Source organism: Coregonus clupeaformis, chromosome 20 (assembly GCF_020615455.1).
Source record: "Coregonus clupeaformis isolate EN_2021a chromosome 20, ASM2061545v1, whole genome shotgun sequence".
Classification (NCBI taxonomy): Eukaryota; Metazoa; Chordata; class Actinopteri; order Salmoniformes; family Salmonidae; genus Coregonus; species Coregonus clupeaformis.
Window position 1 is genome coordinate 99,001 of NC_059211.1, and position 6,000 is coordinate 105,000.

A 6,000-nucleotide genomic window follows, 5' to 3' on the forward strand; every position below is an offset into this window, starting at 1 on the left:
CACCTGTGCGGGCGTGCGGACGGTGGTGGGCATGCGTGCGGTGGTGGGCGTGAGCTGAAGAGGGGCTCATTCTTCTGCCGTCTGAGATACCTCTTTAAAACACTCCAGACAGAGGCTTTGTTTTGCCATCTGGCTCCAATTGCGCTGACAAAGGGAGAGGTTCCTGTGTGAGACAAAGGAGCTGAAATGAAGCCCACTTTAATAAATGCAGGATGATGGGGGAGCTGCGTTTGTGTGTTATCTTAATGAGCTGTCCGGAGGAGAGCACACCTCCCTTTTCAAAGCCAGCCTGATTGGAACAATAACCAGTGATAACTGGGAGCCTGGGCTCATTCTGGGCTTCTGCGTTTGGAAGGGGAGGTGTTCCCCTCACTAGCTTTACAGCAGCTAGCTAGCAGGGTACCACTTTACAAACAAGATGCCTGGCCTGAAATCCTTCATGTGCTTGCAGCTGGAAGAGCCAACAACACCCATTCCCCCTCCTTCCCTTCCACACACACATACAGTACACACACACACACACACACACACACACACACACACACTCCCCACTCCCCAACCCTCACCTCCTTTCTGAAATGAGTTTTGTAATCTGAGCGTGATGCGCAGTTTAGAGTTAGCTGCAGTAATCCCAGAGCAGCACACTGTTCGGAGTGGGCTGCAATCTCTCTCTGTGCCCCACTAGCCCCTGTCTGTCTCTCTTCTCTGCTCTCTGCATCCTGGGCTCTGTGGAGTTAGCCTAGGCCCTAGCAACAGGGCACTGGCAGAGTGTGCATCATCATGACCCAGTTCTTTCATGAAGGAAACATCATCAGAAAGAGCAATTTGAACACCCTCCGAAAGAGGCAGAGAGATGTGAAAATGGTCTCCGGTTTGTGAGGTGAATTAACCCTCCTACCTGGCTTGCAGAGACAAGGTGCCGTCAAGGTTGAAGACAAGCTAATGTCATGCTCCATAATGCTGATACCATTGAGTGAATCCACGTCACCCATCCTCCAAGGCAACAGCTGAAAGATGGATAACAGTCGCTGGAATCGCATTAGAGCATCAGGTGCAATAGCTCATCAACCTAAACATCTTGATGATTTTAATACACTGCACAGGAAATGGCTAGGGCAGCTGCCTCAGACTCAGTCACATCAGAGGTGGTGTATTCCCATAGCAGTGTTTCTAATAGCCTCCACAATTCAGTGGGATAGCTGTTTCATCTCTTCAGCCATGACAACCCTGAAAAGTAAAGTTCAACGGCCACATTACGAAAGGGAAAAGGCATGACCATGTGATTTCTAGAAAAACTCTCACATCTCCATCTCTCACATGTTAGGCTTACATCTCCCTCCCTTTCCTCAGGGAACCAAGATTACACATTGCACATTGTTTTGTGTCCTTTCATGAAATAGTCAAATTCCCATGACCACGGGTATTATGAGAACGACAAAGTCATGAAAATGTATCAACACTGGAGTCCTGCTGCAATCCTCACTGATCTACTCAGTAATACTGATGAGGAGAAGGTGAGAGGAGTCTAGAGGAGAGCCAGCCCCAGCCTCTCTCCCTAGCCCTAGCATCTCTCCCAAGCCCCAGCATCTCTCCCTAGCCCCAGCCTCTCTCCTCAGCCCCCGCCTCTCTCCCCAGCCCCAGCCTCTCTCCCCAGCCCCAGCCTCTCTCCCCAGCCCCAGCCTCTCTCCCCAGCCCCAGCCTCTCTCCTCAGCCCCAGCCTCTCTCCCTAGCCCCAGCCTCTCTCCCCAGCCTCTCTCCCCAGCCCCAGCCTCTCTCCCTAGCCCCAGCCTCTCTCCCCAGCCTCTCTCCCCAGCCCCCACTTCTCTCCCCAGCCCCAGCCTCTCTCCCCAGCCCCAGCCTCTCTCCCCAGCCCCAGCCTCTCTCCCCAGCCCCAGCCTCTCTCCCCAGCGCCAGCCTCTCTCCCAACCCCCGCTTCTCTCCCCAGCCCCAGCCTCTCTCCCCAGCCTCAGCCTCTCTCCCCTGCCTCAGCCTCTCTCCCCTGCCCCATCCTCTCTCCCCAGCCACAGTCAAACCCAACAGGCCTCTCTTTACACAGCCACTGCAGTCAGTATAGTCTGTGGTGCTCCAATTCTCATGTGCTGTCCCAGTGGTCACATATTACTGCCTAAAGATATGTAAATACAGTCGTTATGATTCCTTCATTAGTGGATGTGGGCCACAGAAGAACTTCAGGGGAGCTAATTAACAGACGTCCCTGTGCTCTACGGCTAAGAGTTCCTCTGCATAACTTGTGTGCTTCTGCTTGTGTTGCTCGCTAGTATAGTGCAGTACACTCCTTCCTCTAGAGGGTGTTTACTTCACCACTATCAACCTGCATCCTGGGAATGGAGTTTTGCTGTCAAAAGCCAATTGCACCGCAATGAGGACTGTAATATTCAGGCATGTTCAAGTTCTGTTCTACTTTCATGCAGAATTTGTGGGTGGGACCTTTCCTATAATCAAAACACATGAGAAGACCAGCACCTGACGCTGCTAATTGTGTCCCTACAGTGTTGGATTTTTCATTGGCTTTTCATATATTACCGTACTACTGGGCCAGATATTGTTAGGTAGTGTGTTGCTAGAAGATTTCCCTCTCTCCTCTTTGAACTATAAATAGTGTGTGCTTTGCATACTGAGCAGGGTTTAGCTTCTTCTCAAGGGTTATCTGTTGGTCCGGGAAGAGAAGGCCAGCAGATCATAGTCACACTATGAGAGAGATAGTGGAGGGATAGCTGCTCCTAAATCATGTGGAATAATGAGCACCGTCAGACCTAATGAAAGCAGTCAGCAGCATTCTGCATCACAACAACATGGAGGCCCATTCAGGGCACGTAGCCATGATTAGAATATTAGATAAAGTAATTGCATAGAGGGTGCTAGATCGGCTGTGTCTTTGGGAGAAGAGGAGAGAGGTATACAGTACACCCAGGGACAGAGCTCTCCATTAGTAGAGCAGGGTTTAGGGGACAGCAACAAGCATCCCCAGGATGAATTCCTGTACACAGAAGTCATCTGTCCCCCCCTTCCCTGTCATGTGACCCGTGCCCCTGCAGCCCAGTGAAGCCTCCATGGGGGGAGGTGACGTGTCGTCAATCGATCTCACTCCCCTGATCTGGGGGGGGTAAAGAGAGAGACAAAAGTTAGATTGTAATCCCGTCTCATTCGTTAATTAGGGAGAGTCATCATAAGGTTGGGTAAATACTGTAAACTAATGTGAGAGCCTCCAGAGTGGTCTGATGTTTTGGACCTATAACCCCACAGATAGAGCTGTGGCGTTCATGACATGCAAAAGACTGTTGGTCTCACGGTAATTGACCGCTAATTAACATAAACACATTTAGCATCTCCAGGCCTCCATACATACAAGCCGCTGATGCGTGCTTTTGGAACATCTACATTAATAAACATTATGATATGATGACATTTTATTTTAGAAGAACAGAATATGAGTTGGCCTACTGTATGTTATCTGGCTATGCGCCATGCCATAGGCTGTAAGCTTGTTCATTTAGCAGACAAGAAATGCTTATAAGTCCTGTGCCATTATTTTATATTATATGATATTATAGTAAGAATAATATAATTTAACTTGGATGAATAAAATAGAAAGGATATTTTTCCCTTTCCGGAGCAAGTGAGCGTATGAAGTGGATATGTTGAGCATAAAAGTGATTTGAAACAGGTTCTATACACTAGATTTAGAGTTATTTGGCAACTTTAGTTGTGAATGATACAAACCTTAGAATGTCTTAGAAATCAAAACAAATATGGGCTGCATTATGCGACTGTAGGCTATTGATGATTTGAAAAAGTAGCAAAAAATAACTCAGGCTGCACATGCTGTTCACTATTCTCAATTTATTCCTGTCTTTACTAATATGTAAAATTAGTTTTGATTTAGAATGGCCCATTATCAAATGGGCAGGAACAGGGGAAGGGGAATAAAGACAGGTCATCCATATGCACCATACGCTGGATCGTTTTTCAGGCTACTCCATGTATCAACCACTGTTTGAGGAGCATGCATTCAAAATCAAACACAAATTCACTATAATTGTAGGTTTAGCCGCCCTGCACAATCAATTAACCAACAGCATCGCCTAGGCCTATACGTTCTCTCCCAGACTCATGGATAGAAAGTTTGGAGCATAGCATAAGGTAATTAGTCCATCCAGTATGCATAATAACAGTCCACACACGATGGCGATTACTATAATTGGTTTAAGTTTGGAGTACCAAAGACATTTTAAATCAGTTTTTGAAATGTTTTTCTGCCATGCGTAAAATGCGGTAGGCTATGTATTGTAAAACGGCACAATCATTCTTTGAATTCCGTTTTTTTTTGTGGGGGGGCAGGGGGGGTGGATTGGGCTCACAGTTCTATGCGTATACATAAACTCTAATATAATACTTTTCATATTGGTGTTTTGAATTAATCATCATCTTAGAAAGCTCTGCCCATTTAATTGTGTTATGCTTTGAAACAACATCCACTATGACCATGTTTTCCACTCAGTTTCAACCTGTAGCTCAGTTGGTAGAGCATGGCGCTTGCAATGCCAGGGTTGTGGGTTCGTTTCCCACGGGGGGCCAGTATGAAAATGTATGCACTCACTAACTGTAAGTCGCTCTGGATAAGAGCGTCTGCTAAATGACTAAAAATGTCAAATGTAAATGTTGAACTTCTTTCTTGAAATTGATCAATCACAGTGAGGTGAGTTTTAAAAGCACATACTGTTTTGATGATGTGTTAGATGTGATTATCTATTGCATTTGCATTGATGTCAGAGTGGTTAGAGGGACAATAGAGCCCTGAGTACCAGGCCATTAGCGACCTGATGGTCGTTAGCGAGTTGTGTACTACCAACGCATGTCCAGAGTGCATAAGAGGAGATTACCGTGACTCAACAGTCACATGGAATTTTACTGCGGTCATGACTCATGACTGCCGGTGTGGCGGTAATACAGTCACCGCAACAGCCCTACCCACAGATTACAAAGATGGTATGAAGGCTGGCTACATACATGTTCACATCCCATGCTACTGGGAAATACTTTCAGCTGCAAATTATTCAACAGTTCTACTGAACAATGTTGTATTGTTCTATCATCGTATTTGTCTTTTTTGTTATTTTTTTTGTTGTTATTTTTATATATATATTTTTTTTGGGGGGGTAGATCAGCTTTAATATTGCAGATAGATTAACTTTTTTCGCAAAATATATATATATATATATATATATATATATATATATATATACACTACCGTTGAAAGTTTGGGGTCACTTAGAAATGTCCTTGTTTTCGAAAGAAAAGCAATTTTTTTTGTCCATTCAAATAACATGAAATTAATCAGAAATACAGTGTGGACATTGTTAATGTTGTAAATGGCTACTGTAGCTGGAAACGGCTGATTTTTAATGGAATATCTACATAGGCGTACAGAGGCCCATTATCAGCAACCATCAGTCCTGTGTTCCAATGGCACGTTGTGTTTGCTAATCCAAGTTTATCATTTTAAAAGGCTAATTGATCATTAGAAAACCCTTTTGCAATTATGTTAGCACAGCTGAAAACTGTTGTGCTGATTAAAGAAGCAATAAAACTGGCCTTCTTGAGACTAGTTGAGTATCTGGAGCATCAGCAATTCTGGGTTCGATTACAGGCTCAAAATGGCCAGAAACAAATAACTTTCTTCTGAAACTCGTCAGTCTATTCTTGTTCTGAGAAATGAAGGCTATTCCATGCGAGAAATTGCCAAGAAACTGAAGATCTCGTACAATGCTGTGTACTACTCCCTTCACAGAACAGCACAAACTGTCTCTAACCAGAATAGAAAGAGGAGTGGGAGGCCCTGGTGCACAACTGAGCAAGAGGACAAATACATTAGAGTGTCTAGTTTGAGAAACAGGCGCCTCACAGGTCCTCAACTGGCAGCTTCATTAAATAGTACCCGCAAAACACCAGTCTCAACGTCAACAGTGAAGAGGCGACGCC

General features: G+C 45.2%; 1 protein-coding gene across 1 annotated transcript in view; it reads left to right on the top strand.

Annotated features, from left to right (window-relative positions):
* Nucleotides 1–6,000, top strand: part of LOC121582285 (CD276 antigen-like) — a 65,950-nt gene that overhangs the window by 41,371 nt on the left and 18,579 nt on the right. The window lies entirely within an intron of this gene.